The 18,788-nt window shown below is 49.4% G+C and overlaps 1 long non-coding RNA gene and 3 other non-coding genes across 4 annotated transcripts; 1 reads left to right on the top strand and 3 right to left on the bottom strand.

The window, feature by feature from the left end:
• Window positions 1-2,298: 2,298 nt before the first annotated feature.
• TRNAV-CAC (transfer RNA valine (anticodon CAC)) lies at window positions 2,299-2,371 on the bottom strand. The gene has a single exon. It is a non-coding gene; the product is annotated as a tRNA-Val (tRNA).
• A 3,903-nt stretch (window positions 2,372-6,274) lies between these two features.
• On the bottom strand, window positions 6,275-6,347 carry TRNAV-AAC (transfer RNA valine (anticodon AAC)). The gene has a single exon. It is a non-coding gene; the product is annotated as a tRNA-Val (tRNA).
• A 5,517-nt stretch (window positions 6,348-11,864) lies between these two features.
• On the bottom strand, window positions 11,865-11,937 carry TRNAV-AAC (transfer RNA valine (anticodon AAC)). The gene has a single exon. It is a non-coding gene; the product is annotated as a tRNA-Val (tRNA).
• Window positions 11,938-18,065: 6,128 nt separating this feature from the next.
• On the top strand, window positions 18,066-18,290 carry LOC144892076 (uncharacterized). The gene is made up of 2 exons (XR_013623384.1): window positions 18,066-18,133; window positions 18,245-18,290. It is a non-coding gene; the product is annotated as an uncharacterized LOC144892076 (long non-coding RNA).
• The last annotated feature ends 498 nt before the right edge of the window (window positions 18,291-18,788 follow it).

Genomic DNA, 18,788 nt, shown 5'->3' with positions numbered 1-18,788 from the left:
ACAGTGACTTGACGTGTCAAAGGGTAGTTACACGTCCCGGTAACTCCTCTCGCCAGACGGGCTTTGAAACGCCGATTCTCTTACGTTGCTCAATCGATACCGCTCGCGTCCGAGCTCGGCCAGGAAGAAGAAGATCGTCGCTTCTCCAGGACCTCGTGTCTTTTCTTCTTCCGTTTCCGGTCTCCTTTTTCCCAGAAGGGCTCCTGACCTTTAATCACAACAACCTTTAATCGACTACACATTGATAAGCAAAGACCGGAATAGTAATTCACATACATTCACATAAATATGTAACACAATGGAGTGTTAAATTAATGGAAGACACAGCCTTAATCTAATACACATAATAAGGAGATAACTACTGAACAGGGAGATCTATGATTTGGCTACGTGATTGTATATGACCTAACTAAGGGACGCCCTTTGACCTTTACACACAACAAATGGAGGAAGGAGGGTGATATTTTTCAATTACAATAAAAAAACACAATTCTCACATCCATAATAGTATGCATGTGTGTATGTATGTATGGATGTATGAAATGCGAGGCACTCTCTTCACCCATTGGATGGACAGCTGACTTGATGCCACCCACAATTGTCTCCTGAAATACTTAACATAAAGTACCAAGAGGACCCAAAAGACCCCAAGGACCCTAAATACCCCAAAAGACCCCGAGGACCCAAAGGATCCAGAACAACCAAAATACCAAAAAAGACTGAAAATAACCTGAAGACCCAGTGGACCCCAAAGACCCAAAATACGCAAAAGGCCCTGAAGTCCCAAAAGACCCCGAAAACTTAAAAGACCCCAAAGGCAGAAAAGACACCAAAGAACAAAAACACCCTGAAGACCGAAAATATTGAAAAGACACCGAAGACCCAAAAGACCCTTAAAGGGGAACCCAAACGCAAATTGTTTTTCTTCTGAAAACCATTGACAATCAAATTACAGCCTAATTTAAAGGGAATTTTATTTTATTTTATTTGTGAATCACAAAGTTCCGAAAAAAGCCCAAGATTGTCGATTTTCGAGTTTGTCAGTGACATCACATTGTGAACTCACTGTGATCCTGCCGGCGACAGTACATAGAGACAGTCCATTCAGAGCTCGGATTCCGATAATAATGGGGGATGTTGGAGGGGGCGGGGGCGTGTGGGTTGGTCGTGGGTATTGTTAGCGAGGGTGATGGTTGATGGGGAATTGTGAGGGCATGGTGGAGGTGTGGAGAGAGGGAGGGAAGAGGAGGGTGCAGGTTGGTCATGGATATTGTTAGCTAGGGTGATGGTTGTTGGGGAATTGTGAGGGCATGGTGGAGGGGCGTGGCGACGGAGGGAAGAGGAGGGTGCAGGTTGGTCATGGATATTGTTAGCTAGGGTGATGGTTGTTGGGGAATTGTGAGGGCATGTGGAGGGGCGGGGCAAGGGAGGGAAGAGGATGGTGTAGGTTGGTTGTGGGTACTTTTAGCAAGGGTTATGGTTGATGTTTTGTTTGTTTGTTCTTTTAGCTCACCTGGAACGAATTTCAGAGGAGCTTTTGCAATGGTGCATCGTCCTTCCATCCATCTCTCCTTAAATACTTAAAACTTCTCCGAAACCGCTGTTGGGATTGCGACCAAATTTGGCACAAATGATATTTGCTGTGTTGTGGCTAAAGTTTGTTCACGGCATTAAAAAAAAACTTGGAGTCTAAGGGGGCTTACCGGGGGTCAAAGTGGGTCCAGGTTTGACCCCCCAAAATAGAAATTTGCTCTTTTCTTTGAAACTACACACAATTTCAATGGAACTTCACCACAACCTTCATTATCCGGGATGTATCAATGTCTGTTCAAGGCATGAGAAAAATTGGGGTCTAAGGAGGTATACAGGATGGGTGGGGGGGGGGGGGGGTTGCCCCCCAAAAGAGGTATTTTTTTTGTTTGTTTGTTTAAAGTCTTATGATTATGTTAGTATGATTCCACATGTTGCCCTTTCTTCGAGAAACCATTCTAATTGGTTTTAAAATACCTTCAGTCAGTGTAGTATACTGTTTATTCCACCAGGTGAGTGCCAGGGGTATTGCCCCTATGTTTTTGGAAAATTGGGATGCCTCAAAAACCAAGGCCACCTCAGTTGAACAGAGGGCAGCAACATTACCAAAGGAAATCAGCAATAAATCCAAGTCGAAGCAGGTGTGTCAGCAGAAAATATCCTCAATGAGAGATGGCAGAAAATGTGTTGTTCGCTTGGAACAAGATCGCCCACAGGGTCACCTGTGGGGTGGGTACGCTGCTCGTAATAATAATAATAATAATAAAATGTTTCCGCCCGGTTTCGAACCGGGGACCTTTCGCGTGTGAGGCGAACGTGATAACCACTACACTACAGAAACTCAGTTACTGAAACGACCTAACGGAAGGTGACAAGAGTAATTTACCAAGTGGAAAGTTTCAAAGGAACTGGATCTTCATCTTCAGAGTTAGTCATAAGTCCCAGGACAGGGTTTTACCTGTTTATGGAAGATTTCTTTTTTTCAGATAATACAAATAATACATCAAACCAGGATGGCAGACACCAGGTGTAATGTTTTGTCTGATCTGGATCCGGACTTGAAACAAAATCTAATCCGCTTGTTCTTGTCACCAAACCAACTCATCCATCAAGTTTTTGAGATATTGTGTTTTGTATGTTTTTTTGCCCGATCTCTCAATGGTGAAGAATCAGTTTAAAATTCTCAGATCCAGATCCAGAACTTCACCAGAATCGAATCGATTGCTCCATGTCTCAATCCAAATCTCTACACCGAATTTCGTCTGAATCCATCCACAACTTTTTGAGATATCCTGTTCACAATCAGACAAACAAAAAAGACGAACAAAAATCCAGCCCCCCCCCCCGCCCCCCCGCAAAAAACAGTTGCCATGGAAACATCAGATTTCCCATTTCATTACGATTTACATTGAGGATCTTCATCAAAGGTCGGGTCATTCAGAATAAAATTGATCATCTTTCAGATGAATATTGATGATTTTACAGGTTTGACCATGAGGTGACCTTTGACCTTTTTCATCTCAAAATAGTTGTTTTCCCAATTCACTGCTGCACGAGGCAATTGGTGTTTAGTTGTCAAGTTAATAGGATGAAATTGAGGCATTTTCTACATGACAATTGATGATCTTAGAAGTTTGAGCTTTGGTTGACTTTTGACCTTTTGACAGCAAAATAGTTGGTTTCCCAACTCACTGATGAACTGTGCAGTTGATGTTGAATTTTCAGGTTAATACGATGAAAATTGATAATTTCTTCATGAAACTTGATGGTTTTAGAAGTTTGACCTTAAGTTGACCTTTGACCTTTTCACCTCAAATAGTTGGTTTCCCAACTCACTGATGAACTGTGCAGTTGATGTTGAATTTTCAAGTTAATGTGATGAAAATTGATGATTTCTTGACGAAAATTCATGATTTTAGAAATTTGATCTTCAGTTGATCTTTGACCATTTGACCTCAAAAATAGCTGGTTCCCCAACTTATTTAACCATGAGGCAAATCCTGTTCAATTTTCAAGTCAATCGGATGAAATTGACAATTTTAGAAATTTGACATCAAGTTGACCTTTCACCTCAAAATCAAAAAGTGACTTCCTCTCCAACTTGGTAAGGTTTTATGATGGTCGGTTTAGATTTGTGCCATGTCGGTGATTGCAGGCAGACACAATGCAAAATCACTCATAGAGTGACACTTGGCAAAACAGACAAAGTAGAATGGCACTCAGTAGAGCATCATTTTGACCTCAAAAATAATTAACGGTTAAATTCAGTGACCTGATACGCAAATCGTCTTCAAAGTTAAAGTTAATTGGATGAAAATTGACAATTTTAGAAATTTGGCCTATGTTGACCTCAAAAATAGTTGGTGGTTGGTTTCACTAACCTGACATGAAAATCCTTTTGAAATTTCAAGTGAATCGGTTGAAAATTTAGGATTTTAGAAATTCGAAATTGTTGTTGACCTTTGGCCTATGTGAACCTTTTGGCCGATGCTGATCTCAAAAAATAGTGGGTGGTTGAATTCAATTAGGCGATATAAAAATACCATTCCAATTTCAAGTCAATCGGATGAAAATTGAGGATTTAAATATATATATATTTAAAGTGGTTGACCTTTGGCCTATGTTGACCTTTTGGCCTACGCTGATCTCAAAAATAGTGGGTGGTTGAATTCAATTAGGCGATATGTAAATCCTATTCAAATTTCAAGTCTATTGGATGAAAATTGAGGATTTTAGAAATTGGAAAAAAAGTGGTTGACCTTTGGCCTTTGTTGACCTTTTGACCTCAAAATATATAGGATTTTGGCGGACGACGAACTCTACCATTTGGTGAAGTTTCGTGAATATCGGTTTAAAATTGTGACGTGTAAGCAAGTATAAGTGAGCGGACAGACAAACGCAAACGCACAAACGCACACAAACCGGAGTGATCAACAAACTTGCAAAAAAGTGCAACTGTGTTCTTGCGGAAACGCCAGAAGAGAACGAGCTGCTGAACTAGGCCGGCAGCCCAGAGCATTTGGGTCAAACGAACAAGGTACCAATATCCGAGTACAGAAACATTTATTGTGTCACCTTCCATCTTCAGATATGGATGTCTGCCGGGGACCCCCTGCTGCGTGGGGCCCCTGGGGCCCAAAGAGGGGGGGGCAAATAATGGGCTGGATCAAACATTGTGGGTACCACATGAAACCAAGTGGAAATCAACAGGTACATCTCACAGAGCACAGAGTGACCACCGCCAGACAAATTTGCCTCTGTATAGGCCCCCCCAGACCCCCCTCAAAGGGTCTCAAAATTTGGGGTGGATTAAACATGGGAGGTACCACATCCCAATCCAAGTAATGTGTGTTTCCAAGGCCGCACGGTACCCCTTGATGTGTTATACACTGCATCTGATGACATGCCTATCACTTTTCTAGTTTCGAATAGGCGACTGCATTCTACTACCTTCGGCATAATATCAGCTCTAATCGAGATGGAAGTCATTGGCAATCGCAAGGCAATGCTGTCTACTTCGATTCTTGAATTATACAAGTCTGAATTTCTAAGTGCAGGTGGGACACCAGACGAGATTGAAAGCTACACAGCACAGGCGTTGATAAAGAAGATAAAGGATAAATTTGGGGACAAAATTTCAGTTTCTATGTGTGACCATCGAAAAGGAAATTTTGTATGCAGTTCCAGTATGTCTGATGCTGATGCTAGAGCAAGCCTCCATAAGGATGATGACAAGCACGTCCATGTGATTCGCACTGCGGCACTTCATCTTCGAGCTGCAATACAGGCAATGCCCAAATCTATAACACCGACTCCAACATCTGTAGAGACACTCAAGTCATGTTCACCTGACCTGCCAGGAGAAATGTTGCTGTTTTACAAAACACTCCTTTGTGGCCTTCGTGAACCTTCAGGTGTTGATAACAGAGAAGCAGTGAATAGAAAAGTGATAGGCATGTGATCAGATGGAGTGTATAACACATCAAGGGGTACCGTGCGGCCTTGGAAACACATTACTTGGATTGGGATGTGGTACCTTCCACGTTTAATCCACCCCAAATTTTGGGACCCTTTGAGGGGGGTCTGGGGGGGCCTATGCAGAGGAAAATTTGTCTGGCGGTGGTAATTCTGTGCTCTGTGAGATGTACCTGTTGATTTCCACTTGGTTTTATGTGGTACTTTTGATATATGTTCTCGGCCAATTCTACCACAGTGCCCCCAGGGTCAACTTTTGGGGTGTGTCTGGCGGGCCTTATGCAGCACACAATCTGTCTGGCGATGGGTTTTTTATACTCAGTAGAGTGTAATTGTTCATTTTAACTTGGTTTCATGTGGTAACTCCGATGTTTAATCCAGCCCAAATTTTGGGACCCTTTGAGGGGAGTCTGGGGGGGGCCTATGCAGAGGGAAATTTGTCTGGCGGTGGTCACTCTGTGCTCTGAGAGATGTACCTGTTGATGTCCACTTGGTTTCATGTGGTACCCCCAATGTTTGGTCCAGCTCATTATTTGGCCCCCCCTCTTTGGGCCCCAGGAGCCCCACGCAGCAGGGGGTCCCCGGCAGACATCCATATCTGAATATGTTAAATAACACAATAAATGTTTCTGTACTTGGATATTGGTACCTTGTTCGTTTGACCAAAATGCTCTGGGCTGCCGGCCGAAAACCCTAATGTTCGTTTCGCGTAAGCGGGGTAAAAACAGCGACGGGTTCGAGAGAAAAATCTCATGTAATAAATAAATATTGTTTCCGCCCGGTTTCGAACCGGGGACCTTTCGCGTGTTAGGCAAACGTGATAACCACTACACTATGGAAACCTGGTTGGTGAAATCGATCATTTCTGTAGTCTTGATGAAGAAGAAACATCAACATGTGTGAATCTGTCGTTCAGAGCAACTCATGTTCTCCTTCATTCCTCATGTCATGTTCAACTGTTCGTGACGTTATTTATTAATCGTTAAAAAAAAAAAATCACCATTTTCTTCAATTTTGAACACAAATAATAAATGAAATTCTGAGGTTTATCGCTTATTTCGCATCAATTGAGTTTTGCTTCAAGTGGAATCAGAAAGTATAACACAGTTAATAATAATCTATGTGTCATGGAGCAAGTGTTTGTTTGTATGTATGTATGTATGTATGTACGTATGTATGTATGTACGTATGTATGTATGTATGTTTGTACGTATGTACGTATGTATGCATGTATGTATGCATGTATGTATGAATGTTTGTATGTATGTTTGTATGTATGTTTGTATGTATGTATGTATGTATGTATGTATGTATGAATGTTTGTATGTATGTTTGTATGTATGTGTGTCTGTACGTATGTATGTATGTATGTATGTATGTATGCATGTATGTATGTATGTATGAATGTTTGTATGTATGTATGTATGTATGTATGTATGTATGTATGTAAATATGTATGAATGTTTGTATGTATGTTTGAATGTTTGTATGTATGTATGTATGTATGTATGTATGTATGCATGAATGTTTGTATGTATGTATGTATGTATGTATGTTTGAATGTTTGTATGTATGTATGTATGTATGTATATATGTATGAATGTTTGTATGTATGTATGCATGTATGTATGTATGTATGTATGAATGAATGTTTGTATGTATGTATGTATGTATGTATGTATGTATGTATGTATGTTGGACCCAAAGGATCCAGAACAACCAAAATACCAAAAAAGACTGAAAATAACCTGAAGACACAGTGGACCCCAACGACCCAAAATATGCAAAAGGCCCTGAAGTCCCAAAAGACCATGAAAAGTTAAAAGACCCCAAAGGCAGAAAAGACACCAAAGAACCAAAAGAACAAAAACACGCTTCAGACCGAAAATATTGAAAACACACCGAAGACCCAAAAAGACCCTTAAAGGGGACCCAAATGCCAATTATTTTTCTTCTGAAAACCATTGACAATCAAATTACAGCCTAATTTAAAGGGAATTTTATTTTCTTTAATTTGTGAATCACAAAGTTCCGAAAAAAGCCCAAGATTGTCGATTTTCGAGTTTGTCAGTGACATCACATTGTGAACTCACTGTGATCCTGCCAGCGACAGTACATAGAGACAGTCCATTCAGAGCTCGGATTCCGATAATGATGGGGGATGTTGGAGGGGGTGGGGGTGTGTGGGTTGGTCGTGGGTATTGTTAGCTAGGGTGATGGTTGATGGGGAATTGTGAGGGCATGGTGGAGGTGTGGAGAGAGGGAGGGAAGAGGAGGGTGCAGGTTGGTCATGGATATTGTTAGCTAGGGTGATGGTTGTTGGGGAATTGTGAGGGCATGGTGGAGGGGCGGGGCGAGGCAGGGAAGAGGAGGGTTCAGGTTGGTCGTGGGTATTGTTAGCTCGGGTGATGGTTGTTGGGTAATTGTGAGGGGTTGGTGGAGGGACGGGGCGAGCGAGGGAAGAGGAGGGTGCAGGTTGGTCATGGATATTGCTAGCTGGGGTGATGGTTGTTGGGGAATTGTGAGGGGATGGTGGAGGGGCGGGGCGATGGAGGGAAGAGGAGGGTGCAGGTTGGTTGTGGGTATTGTTAGCTCGGGTGATGGTTGTTGGGTAATTGTGAGGGCATGGTGGAGAGGCGGGGCGAGGGAGGGAAGAGGATGGTGCAGGTTGGTCGTGGGTATTGTTAGCGAGGGTGATGGTTGTTGGGGAATTGTGAGGGGATGGTGGAGGGGCTGGGCGAGCGAGGGGAGAGGAGGGTGCAGGTTGGTTGTGGCTATTGTTACCGAGGGTGATGGTTGTTGGGGAATTGTGAGGGCATGGTGAAGGGGTGGGGGGAGGGAGGGAAGAGGATGGTGCAGGTTGGTCGTGGGTATTGTTAGCGAGGGTGATGGTTGTTGGGGAATTGTGAGGGGATGGTGGAGGGGCGGGGCGAGGGAGGGAAGAGGATGGTGCAGGTGGGTCGTGGGTATTGTTAGTGAGGGTGATGGTTGTTGGGGAATTGTGAGGGCATGGTGGAGGGGTGGGGGGACCTGACCAATATGCAACTACTTGCACATCAAGGTGAAGGTAAGTGGCTTGATGTTTACTGTCCCAGGGTTCAGCACTTGCTCCTAAATTGGGACGTGAGTAATTTGGAATGGGAGGTGGGTGAGAGTGATGGCATGGCTGGTGAGGGGATTGGAATGTCTGCCACAAAGTGTATTGTGGGTGGCGTTTGTTTATGTGTAGAGGTTTTGTGTTTTTGTGTGGTCATGACGATGAAAATTGAGATTATATTGAAATGTGTTGCTAAATGCGAATGGGGATTTCACGTGTAAGCAGGCCATGGCAGCATCTTCTTGTGACATCTTTTATTGGAAATATGTGGTTGAAAATTGAATGGCAGTGGGGGAGGAAATGTTTTTTGTGGATTTTGTGGTTGAGGAAGGTGTGTATGTCTGCAGGTATGGATCAAGCTCTGGAGGAGCGGTGACTGCGGCCCCCTCTGCGGTAATTGCCCCTGGCAGCCAGTGGTGTCTGGAAATTGGGAGCCCATCGGCGGTGGGGTCTTTTTGCGTGCCCTGCAGTGTGGAGACCCTTGGTGACCCGTGAGGCTGTGTGAAAGCCTGAGGCGCAGAAGCCTGGTGTGGAGACCTCCCCGGCGGGACGACAACAGCTAAAGGAGCTGTTTGGCTGGCATGGGGCCAAGAGTTAAAGGGGAGAGGGGGTGAAGAAGTCGGAAGTCGGGCAACTTGTTTTTGGACTGCAGGCACCACAGCTGAAGCGCCCCCACCATCTTGCTTGTACAGTACCTCCCCACTGCCTAGTTGAGGATCACACACACATGTGTTATGACGTCTATGCCATGATCTTGCAGGGGGGTGAAATTACTGAAATGCATGCTTTGTTGATTTTTTGCAATGTGAGTGGATGTGGGAGAAACCCATTGAGCCATGTCACTCACCTGTAGCACTAGGACAGGTCCCACGGAAATTTGGGGCACATTGCGATGGCCCCGCAGGTAACGTTGGGTATTGTGGCATCCACAGGGGGACATGGTCTGTAGACTGGGGTTGTACACACATTTTTGAATTTTGGAATAAGTTTTGTGGTTAAGGTCGTTTTTTTTGTGTGTTTTGACATTTTCTTTTTGCCCCCAGAGTGAGGAGCAAGCACTCCAAGTTTTGTAAATATTTGAAATGTGAATGGTTGCTTAAGGGGGTAGAACGTTAAGGAGAATAGGTAAGTAGCTACGGCTCGCTTCCCACAGCCCTCTTGATTTATTTCATGGGCTATTTAAGTGTGAGTCGGTAAGTGTTAGGACTGGAATCCTTGCAGGAGATACGGTTCCCAGGGGAGGGAGGGGGCGGGGGGCTGTGCTACATTTGTAGGAGGCAGACCATAATTACCGTGGAGCCAGGTAGATTGCATAGGTTGTGTGCTCCGACTGTCATGAAGAAGAAGAAACCTCGATGTATCATAAGTTGGAAATTTGTGGAGACTGTTTGCCGGCTAAGCTTGTATCTTCGCCCCCATGAGAGGGGTGAGGTATGTTAATTAGCGAGGAATTATGCCTGTATGTAATTGCCTTTGTAATCTTTTCATGTGTTCCTTATGGCACCGCACTATGCACCATAGCCAAGTCAAGCAATCAACACCATTATTAATAACGCTAAATAAAAGCCATCCGGAAACCAGGCATCAAGCACTACCACGGATAACACCGACTTGGTGAGCACACAGGACAGGTAGGTTCGTGAGGCCATGCCTCGAAGAGCAGTGTTTGGTCCGAAAATTGATTGGCAAAAAGACTGCTAATGCCTTAGTCACATATGATGCTGCCGCCGCACGGTTCTGCGGTCTGCGGTTTGTAGATGGGATTTTTACAAATCGTACGGCTTTGCGGGCTGCGGCAGCAGTGTTCACAAATGTTACGGGGTCCGCACGGCAATCGTAAAAGTCATGAAATCCAGCATCTCACGAAACATGGCGGGCTCAATGCGCAGGTAGGACTTGAAATCCCCCCGGGACTCCCTCATGAGTTCCTGCATCAGGGTGTCGTAGTGTCCCACCCAGGGTGGAACGCCGCAACAACCAGGGCTTCACCCACACCATTCGTCTTCTTCTCTCCTGACGGGCCCGCTCTTCTTCTAACACTACTATACCTACTATAATTTCTTCCCGCCGGCGGCCGATCTACCTCAGTCGTAATCTCAGGTGTGCAAGGCGCAGTCTCTGTGGTGGAATCAACGCCATCTTGACGATGTCTTTTCATTTTTTCTGTTGCCTTGGCAAATGAGGCATGTGCTCCAGTCGATGTCCAGTGCAACTGATTCTCTCTTCCGTCTCCCGCCTATCACAGCTACAGGTTCCATCTTCATTCATATCTGGAAAGAGACAAAGACTATGTCTACCACAACACTGAAAGCTATTTACAGCACATGCAACAAGCAATATGTTATAGTACATTGTTAACACAACAATTATGTTAAAATGATGATTCGGGCAGGACCTGAGGAAGGATACAAAGGAAAGCATCATTATTGCAATATATTATGTCTCAAAAATGTGTTGGTATCAAATGGTAGACTGAAAATTATATTTTATTGGCCATTTGGCAGCCATCTTGGATTTTCACTAAAGTGTGAAATTCAATTTTTATTAACACCTAATCACATAGAGTAAGTTAATTTGGACCTATCATGATGAGAAAAAGTCATACAACAATGATATTGGTTGGAATCTGGAAATATTGAAAATTGGCACGTTTTGTGATTTAGGGGGTAGGGGTAGCTGATCATGCATAAAACATATTTTCTGAGAACTTGGGTATATTCCTGAAGATTTGCTAATGAAGAGGAGGGATCTGGGCAAATTTTAAAACTATTTTGAAAGAAATTGACCAAAGAACAACTTCACAGTATGCAATTTAGTGATTTGGAAAAATCTAAATGAAGGCGTTTTTCAGGCATATTTTTGCCTTTTTGCTTCAATAAAACCACTTATAGATATGCCATGCACCCCAATTTGGGTGAGGATTGTTGTATGACTATATGTTATAAGGTCATAACCCTAGAGACCTTTAAGACAGCCAGATATAAGTTCTAGAGCTCAAATATTAGAAAACACCAAAAATGTAGGCGGCCATTTTGAAAAATGGCCACAAATCTGGTCCAAACCATTTCCCAAGCTGGCAACAAGACTTTTTGGGTTCCTAGAGGTCTGGGCTTTCAGAAAAACATTGTTGCCAGCTTGTAACATGAGTGTACCCCTACTGTCACATTTCCTGGAAGTGCCTCCAGACTAAAAACCCCAATGTTCGTTTCGGGAAAAACAGCGACGGGTTCGAGAGAAAAATCTCATGTAATAAATAAGTTTGGATTTCCGCCCGGTTTCGAACCGGGGACCTTCCGCGTGTTAGGCGAACGTGATAACCACTACACTACGGAAACCTGATTGGTGAAATCGATCATTTTGTAGTCTTGATGAAGAAGAAACATCAACATGTGTGAATCTGTCGTTCAGAGCAACTCATGTTCTCCTTCATTCCTCATGTCATGTTCAACTGTTCGTGACGTTATTTACTAATCGTTAAAAAAAAAAAATCATCATTTTCTTCAATTTTGAACACAAATAATAAATGAAATTCTGAGGTTTATCGCTTATTTCGCATCAATTGAGTTTTGCTTCAAGTGGAATCAGAAAGTATAACACAGTTAATAATAATCTATGTGTCATGGAGCAAGTGTTTGTTTGTATGTATGTATGTATGTATGTACGTATGTATGTATGTACGTATGTATGTATGTATGTTTGTACGTATGTATGCATGTATGTATGCATGTATGTATGAATGTTTGTATGTATGTTTGTATGTATGTTTGTATGTATGTATGTATGTATGTATGAATGTTTGTATGTATGTTTGTATGTATGTGTGTCTGTACGTATGTATGTATGTATGTATGTATGTATGTATGTATGTATGTATGCATGTATGTATGTATGTATGAATGTTTGTATTGAAGGAGCTGCGCTCCAACGCGAGTCGAAAGAATTGACGCGACCAAAGACGGAATTCGTCCGAGTTGCTTTATTGAAACCAAACAGCTCAGGTATTCTGACAAACCCGTTTTTCGGGCAACAATATATATACACATTTATGTCGGGAAGTTTGCCCGGCAAAAGCTATACCGGGCATGCCCGGGTATCAAGGGCGAGCCTTGGAAAGGCGAGTCTGGACCTGCCCGGGCGTGTTTGGCTGCGGCCTGGCAAGTCGAGGCTGGGCGTGCCCGGGCGCTCTGGGCGAGCACTGGAAAGGCGATAGCGGGCATGCCCGGACGCTCTGGGCGTGCCCTGGAAAGGCGATAGCGGGCATGCCCGGACGCTCTGGGCGAGCCCTGGAAAGGCGATAGCGGGCATGCCCGGACGCTCTGGGCGAGCCCTGGAAAGGCGAGAGCGGGCATGCCCGGGAAAGACGAGACCGGGCGTGCCCGGGAGGTTCGGGCGTGCCCGGGAACAGTGAGTCCGGGCATGCCCGGGAGAGGCGCGTCTGGCCGTGTTCTGGCCGGTGCAAGGCGATTATGTACATCCAGCGGTAACCGCTACACACGCCCCTCCAGAATCGACCTGCACCGGCAGGGTCAATTTAAGGGGGGTCCGGATGACCCGGCCGAAGCGACCCCTGGAGGGTCGTGGGGAGGGGTCTGACGTGGTGGTGGGTGGTCGAGCGGGGGGAACTGTGGACGGGGGGCGGCCTCGCCGCGGAGGAAGGGCCAACCATGGTGGTTGGTCGACGTCCATGTGCGCCGGTTTGAGGCGGTCCACAGAAATCCGGTCCGGCCGGCCGCCGAAGTCGACGATGAAAGACTTGTCGCCCCGTCGCAGGACCCGGAAGGGCCCGTCGTACGGCGGCCGGAGTGGCCCCCGGTGCGCGTCATGACGCACAAAGACGTACTCCGCTGTGCGAAGCGCCGGGGGGACGTAGGACTGGGGGCCACCGTGGCGAGACGTCGGCACGGGGGCAAATCGTCGGGCGGCCTCCTGGAGGTCCGAGCGTTGGCGAGCGGCGGACCAGGGACTGGTAACGAATTCGCCCGGGACGCGAAGTGGCTGGCCGTAGACGAGCTCGGCGGCGGACGCCTGGAGGTCTTCCTTGGGGGCCGTGCGAAGGCCCAAAAGGACCCACGGCAGCCGGTCGGCCCAACCGTCGTCCTGAAGGCCGGCCATGAGTGCGGCCTTCATGGAGCGGTGAAACCGCTCGCACAACCCATTGGCTTGGGGGTGGTAGGCCGTGGTGCGGTGCAGCGTGACCCCCAACGAACGGGCGACCGCGCCCCAAAGCTCAGACGTGAACTGTGGGCCGCGGTCGGACGAGATGTCCGCTGGTGCGCCGAAGCGTGCGACCCAGGTGGCGATGAACGCCTGCGCCACGTCGGCGGTGGTGGTGGAGGTGAGGGGCATGGCCTCCGGCCACCTGGTGGTCCTGTCCACCATGGTGAGCAGGTGGGTGAACCCCCGCGAGGGGGGCAGGGGACCCACCAGGTCCACGTGGACGTGGTCGAAACGCCGTTCAGGCACGGCGAAAGGTGTCAGCGGGGCCTGGGTGTGGCGGTGGACCTTGGCTCGCTGGCAGGCCGTGCAGGCATTGGCCCAGTCGCGGATGTTTCGTCGAAGGCCGTGCCAGACGAAACGCGCCGACACCAGCTTCTGAGAAGCTTTCCGGCCCGGGTGAGAAAGGCCGTGGATGGAGGCGAAGATGCGGCGCTGCCAGGAAACGGGCACGATGGGGCGAGGCTGGCCCTGGGAGATGTCGCAGAGCAGGACGGTGCCCGCGAAGGGGATGTTGGCCAGGCGGAGGCCCGTGTCCGCCACGCGGAGTGCCTGCACCGAGGCGTCGGTGGTCTGGTCGGCCGCCATGAGCGTGAAGTCCACGCCGAGGTGGACCGCGTTCGCGCTGGCCCGCGAAAGGCAGTCGGCCACGGCGTTGTCTTTGCCGGCGATGTGCTGGATGTCCGTGGTGAACTCCGACACGGCGGAGAGGTGGCGCTGCTGGCGGGCCGACCACGGCTCCGTGACCTTAGCCATTGCGTAGACCAACGGCTTGTGGTCGACGAAAGCCGTGAACGGGCGGCCCTCCAGGAGGTGTCGGAAATGGCGAACGGCCAGGAATAGCCCGAGCAGCTCGCGGTCGAACGTGCTGTAGTTTAACTCGTTCGGCCGGAGTTGCCGGCTGAAAAAAGCGAGTGGCTGCCAAACCCCGTCCACCCATTGCTCATGGACGGCGCCCACCGCGTAGTTGGAGGTGTCCGTAGTGAGGGCGATGGGCGCGTTGAGCACCGGGTGAGCCAGCAGCGTTGCGTCGGCGAGGGCCCGTTTGGCACTGGCGAAGGCCGCGTCCATGGCCGCGGACCAAACAATGTCATGCTTGGCCGGCTTGCCCCGGAGGGCCTCGTAAAGGGGCCGCATGAGCTGAGCAGCGCGGGGCACGAATCGGTGATAAAAATTCACCATGCCGAGGAACTCTTGGAGGGCCTTGATGGAACGGGGACGCGGGAACGTGGTGATGGCCTCGACCTTGGTCGGCAGCGGCACGGCCCCGGTCTTGGTGATGCGGTGGCCCAAAAAGTCAACGGTCGTCGCGCCGAAGTGGCATTTGACCGGGTTGACAATTAAGCCGTGCTCGCTGAGGCGACCGAACAGTGTTCGGAGGTGGAGGAGGTGCTCGGCGCGGGACGTGCTGGCGACGAGGATGTCGTCCAGATAGACGAAAAGAAACGGCAGGTCGCGCAGCACGCCATCCATCAAGCGCTGGAACGCCTGGGCCGCGTTCTTGAGGCCAAACGGCATCCGCAAAAATTCGAACAGGCCGAACGGCGTGATGACGGCCGTCTTCGGGACGTCGGCCGCCCGGACAGGTACCTGGTGGTAGCCCCGTATCAGGTCAATTTTCGAAAAGATGACCCGTCCCGCCAAACGGGCGGAAAAGTCCTGAATATGCGGGATCGGGTACCTGTCGGGGGTGGTAGCGTCATTGAGACGGCGGTAGTCGCCACACGGGCGCCATCCACCCCCCGGCTTTGGCACGATGTGCAGTGGCGAGGCCCACGCGCTATCGGAGCGCCGCACGATGCCGAGGTGCTCCAACGCGTCGAATTCGGCCTTTGCCACGGCGAGCTTGGCTGGGTCGAGGCGGCGGGCCCTGGCGTAGACTGGCGGGCCCGTAGTGGGTATGTGGTGCTCGATCCCGTGCCGCACCGCGACGGCCGAAAAGGTCGGCCGCGTGAGGGCCGGGAATTCCACGAGCAGGCGAGCGAACTCGTTCGTTGCCGGGAGGGCGCACGCCAGTTCGGTCGGCGCGGAGCTGCTCATTGTGCACGCCAGGGAGCTGAAGGTCTCGGCGTGGACAAGGCGACGTCGTTTGACGTCGACCAGCAGCCCGTGCTCGCAGAGGAAGTCGGCGCCCAGCAAAGCCACGGGGACGCTGGCGGTAACGAAAGTCCATTCAAAGCGCTGGCTGCCAAAGCAGAGGGTGACGACGCGTGGGCCGAAAGTGCGTATGGCCGAGCCATTAGCAGCGACCAAAGAGGGGGCGCAAACTGCGTCCAGCCTGTCCTGCTCGGAGGCAGGTATGCCGCTCAGTTGGGCGCCGGTGTCGCACAGGAAACGCCGTCCAGACGCTTTGTCCCGAATAAACAGCAAGTTGCCCGAGTGGCCGGCGCTCATGGCTGGGAATGAACGCCGGCCCGGCCGTTTCCCGACCTGCCGAAAGTGCACGGGGGCCGGCACGTCCGAGCCTTGTGTCCGAACCTGGCGTGGTAATAACACCACGCCCGGTCAGGTGGAGGCCCCGGCCGTCGTGTCGGAAGCGGGCGGTGCGGCGTGGCGGCCGCCAGTTGCACCGGCAGTTCGGCCTCCAACCGCGCAGGGCGCTCGGGCGTCGTGGGCGTCGCCTCGGACGGCGGCGGGCTCCAGGTAACCGCGCCGATGTGCTGGCCCGCCGAGGAGATCTTATCGGCTTCCCTGGCGAGGGCGCGGGAATCCGTGATCAACGTGCCAGCCAGGGCGAGGCGTACCGGGTTAGGCAGCTGACGGAGGAACAGCTCCCGGAACAGGAATGCCAGAGAGTGCTCGCCGAGCAACGAGAGCATATAGTCCATGCGCTCGGACGGGCGCGTGTCGCCGAGCTCGGGCAGCTCAAGCAGGCGCCGTGCGCGTGCTGCCGGTGAGAGGGCGAAAGCGCCGAGGAGGAGCGTCTTCAGCGCGTCGCATTTTTGTCAGCAGCCGGCGGGTGCTGGAGGAGGCTCAAGGCGCGGGCCGCGGTGGTGGAACCGAGCGCCGCCACAACATGGTGGAAGCGGGTGTCGTCCGCGGTGATGCCTCGCAGGGCGAACTGGGAGTCCGCCTGGGCAAACCAAACAGCCGCGTGAGTCTCCCAGAAGGTAGGCAGTTTAAGCGTCACTGCTGTATCCATGTCGGTAGGTCACCAATGAAGGAGCTGCGCTCCAACGCGAGTCGAAAGAATTGACGCGACCAAAGACGGAATTCGTCCGAGTTGCTTTATTGAAACCAAACAGCTCAGGTATTCTGACAAGCCCGTTTTTCGGGCAACAATATATATACACATTTATGTCGGGAAGTTTGCCCGGCAAAAGCTATACCGGGCATGCCCGGGTATCAAGGGCGAGCCTTGGAAAGGCGAGTCTGGACCTGCCCGGGCGTGTTTGGCTGCGGCCTGGCAAGTCGAGGCTGGGCGTGCCCGGGCGCTCTGGGCGAGCACTGGAAAGGCGATAGCGGGCATGCCCGGACGCTCTGGGCGAGCCCTGGAAAGGCGATAGCGGGCATGCCCGGACGCTCTGGGCGTGCCCTTGAAAGGCGATAGCGGGCATGCCCGGACGCTCTGGGCGAGCCCTGGAAAGGCGATAGCGGGCATGCCCGGACGCTCTGGGCGAGCCCTGGAAAGGCGAGAGCGGGCATGCCCGGGAAAGACGAGACCGGGCATGCCCGGGAGGTTCGGGCGTGCCCGGGAACAGTGAGTCCGGGCATGCCCGGGAGAGGCGCGTCTGGCCGTGTTCTGGCCGGTGCAAGGCGATTATGTACATCCAGCGGTAACCGCTACAGTATGTATGTATGTATGTATGTATGTAAATATGTATGAATGTTTGTATGTATGTTTGAATGTTTGTATGTATGTATGTATGTATGTATGTATGCATGAATGTTTGTATGTATGTATGTATGTATGTATGTTTGAATGTTTGTATGTATGTATGTATGTATGTATATATGTATGAATGTTTGTATGTATGTATGCATGTATGTATGTATGTATGTATGAATGTTTGTATGTATGTATGTATGTATGTATGTATGTATGTATGTATGTATGTATGTATGTATGTATGTAGGACCCAAAGGATCCAGAACAACCAAAATACCAAAAAAGACTGAAAATAACCTGAAGACCCAGTGGACCCCAACGACCCAAAATATGCAAAAGGCCCTGAAGTCCCTGTAGTGAAATTATACCAAGGTGAACCCAGGGATGCTCGCCACGAAAAGGGGGGGGGCCGTCTATAAGACCCGGGACACTCGGGGCGTGCGGACACTCCGGCGGGACTCACTGTGACATTATCCAGTAGTTGAATGGTATGTACGCCCCCAAAGGCTGCGCTGCGCGAACCATTGTTATATCGAAGCTACCATTGCTGTGCTTGAAATGCTCTGATTTAATGCCTATTGTTGCATGTATTGTTACAGGAGATATTATCGATCTAAATGATATTAAAGCCTACCCAGAGGTAAAGTCGTGTCTGCACTTGATTTTCACGACATTTAATATCATTTAGTTCGCCGAATGGCAGACCACAAGATGATCGTGGTTCCGATTCTCGGTGCCGACCCTCAAGCTGAAGGATCTGCATCGGAGTTTGCTCACTGGCTCAACACGCTGCAGAATTACTTCGCTGCTCACGAGACAGAGCCAACCGCTGCGATGCAGCTGTCCGTGTTACAGTCCAAGGTCCATCACACTGTTTATAAGAGCATTTCTCGATTTGAGACGTATGATACGGCCCTGGCCGAGCTGACGCGCCTCTACGTAAAGAAACGGAGCGCTGTGCACGGCCGGCATCAACTCTCTCAGCGACGGCAACAACCATCTGAATCGATCGATCGCTTTGCCCAGGAGCTGCGCTACTTATTGGCAGATTGCGTGCAGGACGTTCGGACTCACGAGCAAGTGCAGGACGATTTGCTCCGAGATGCATTCATATCCGGAATTAGTTCTGGAGTCCTGCGGCTC

This window comes from Myxine glutinosa, chromosome 5 (assembly GCF_964187855.1).
Source record: "Myxine glutinosa chromosome 5, kmMyxGlut1.1, whole genome shotgun sequence".
Taxonomy (NCBI): domain Eukaryota; kingdom Metazoa; phylum Chordata; class Myxini; order Myxiniformes; family Myxinidae; genus Myxine; species Myxine glutinosa.
The sequence above is the reverse complement of the archived record's forward strand: the minus strand, read 5'-3'. Positions and strand labels throughout refer to the sequence as shown.